The sequence below is a fragment of the Lampetra planeri genome, chromosome 1 (assembly GCF_965212315.1).
Source record: "Lampetra planeri chromosome 1, kcLamPlan1.2.h2, whole genome shotgun sequence".
Lineage (NCBI taxonomy): Eukaryota > Metazoa > Chordata > Hyperoartia > Petromyzontiformes > Petromyzontidae > Lampetra > Lampetra planeri.
Window position 1 is genome coordinate 37640795 of NC_136107.1, and position 2640 is coordinate 37643434.

Here is a 2640-nt window from a genome sequence, read left to right on the forward strand (position 1 = left end):
AGAATACGGTGATTATCGATCAGCAAATCCATGTCCTTCTCTCTCCTTGGAAAAACAACAACACCCTAGCTTCTAAGGTGGCCGGGTGGCTCAGAGCCTCAGAGGTCAACAGTTCAGAGGGGGCACACCGCCCAGATCCTGAAGTTCGAATCAAAGTTTCAGTCGTCGATGACATACTTGTCAACGCATACGGTTTAACACATTGGCTTTCGCGACTAATGTCATCCACAATATAGGTTTTTTGGGGGGTTAGATCGCGTAAATACGGTTTACCCTGTATTCTTGTACAGGGAAATTGAGTTTTCAGGTCCATACGGCATACAGCCGTTTCAATACGGGCAAAAATAAATTGTGTGTTTATTTGTTTGTGTTTCTCCCTTGTGATGGGACTTTGTAGGATGAACGTTGGGATTTATAAGGGGGCACGGGATGACCAATAAGATCTGAATTGGTCTGTTATAAGGTAGGGCACTGATAAGGTGTTGACGAGTTTGCTGTGATAATGCCCGGTCTCTCAAGTGTAGCGAGTCGATGATGGTGTCGGCCCACTCACCACAGACTCGACGTTCGAGCAGCGGTCTGCGCGGAGATTTGGAGGGACGCCTTTCATCACGTGCCGCGCATTCGCGAGCGACAATTCCGTGCGATGATTAAAGTTGCGCAACCAATCGCCCACGTGATGTTAACTACCTCACCTGGTATACAGTGTGCCGTGGGTTCGATCCCGACCCTGACGCCTGCTGTTGTATATTTGAAGTTTGCATGTTCTCCGTGTGGCCGCGTGGAATTTTCTCCGGGTCCTCCGGCTTCCCCCTCCACACTTAGAATAAAAATGCACTTAGAAGTATTTGGCTGCTATAAATGTCCACACGATGATGAGCCACTTCGTTGAGCTGTCATTTGTGATGGTCAGGTCGCTTCTCAAGAAAGATCTACACCGCTCAGTGGGCCTTACCTGGTAAAATAAAAAATAGTAGTCGTAGGAGTAAGAGGCATCCACAGTAGGTGCTCACTTGCGCGCACGTGTGCGTGTGTGTGGCGAGTGGTGGTTAGCGCTACGAACCCGGCGACCCGAGTCCGATTCCCGCTCACGGCGAATATCTGAACCGGTCCTGGGCCCCCGCGTAGGTCGACTTGGCCTGAAATGAGCACCCGGAGCGGTGTGTAAATAAATCAGCGCCGCACTGGGGAGACAGAGGCGCTCGTCGGCAGCACTTGCCCCAACAGCCCGTCGAAGGCTATATCGGTGGTGGGATCTTTGTCTTTGTGCCGGCGTGCGGGCACAGGAACGGCAGCACCATCGTGGACACGGCCGTCGTGTTCCTGGCCGCACCGATCCGCCACCACCTCTGGGACCTGTCCGAGGTGGTCCGTGCCAGCGGCCTCCAAGACGCGCTGGCGGACGGGGTCTTCGTGAGCGGCGCCCGGGTCGTGGAGGTCGTCCTCGACGGTGCGTCGGATATGTGATCTGCGTGTGTGTGTTCGTGTGTGTGTGTTCGCGTGTTCGTGTGTTGTGTGTGTGTGTTCGTGTGTGTTCGTGTGTGTGTGTGTGTTCGTGATTGTGTTCGTGTGTTCGTGTGTTTGTGTGTGTTCGTGTGTGTGTGTGTGGTGTTTATGAGTGTGTGTGTGTTCGTATGTTCGTGTGTGTGTTCAAATGAGTATCTGGTGCGGTGTGTAAACAGCCACTAGGGAGACAAAGGCGGCCGGGCGTGGTGCTGGCCGCCCACTCCCACGTGTGTCGTTCTGGCCTTCATAGGCGCTCGCTAACAACACTTGCCCCTACAGTCTGTCAAGGCTATACGGGGGATCTTTGTGTGTGTAGCGCTAACAGCACTTGCCCCAACAGTCTGTCAAGGCTATACGGGGGATCTTTGCCTTTGTGTCCGTGCGTGTTACTGCCCTAAGAGCGCGGGGGCGACCCGAGTTCACTTCCCACACTTGGCCAACAAATCCGCTGACAAAATGTCTCGAACCGGTCGTGAGCCCAGGCCGGTGGTGCGTCGTCTAAGCACCGCCACGGGGGGGTGGGGGTGGGGGGGGTTGATTGGGCAGACGACGGCGAGCGGGCGCGAAGCTGGCCACACCTCCGGTCTGCCAAGGCTCGACAGCAATTAGGGGTTGGGGGAGTGGGGAGGGGGAGGTCAAACAAGATCGACGAATGCGAGTGACGAATGTGAACGGATTGCGACGCGCAGAGCGGCGGGCCGCGCTGTGCGGCCGCGCGTTCGTGTGCGCCGCCGGCTTCGCGTGCGCAGAGCCCACGCGCCGCGGCCGCGCGCCCGTCTGCTCCTCGCGCTGCCACGCGGGGTTCTGCCTCAACGACGGCGTCTGCAGCCACCGGCCTCCGGAGGGACCCGCGTGCCGGTAGGTACGGGCGCCTCTTTGGGCCAGCCCGCTCGCTCGCCGCACTGCACGCACGCACACATTGCCCACGCACACATACGCGTGCATGTTGAACTTCTTTCGCACCGTACGTAGCCAACCGTGCTAATCGGTGGACGTTAAAGATCCCCCGGCGAGCGCTTGCCCCTACTTAAGGCAAAACCTCCGAAACGTCGAACCTCACCCCCCCCCCCCCCTCTCTATCTCCGCCCGTGGCGCGGCACCAGATGCCCCGTGGGGGAGGATTTTTGGTTTGTG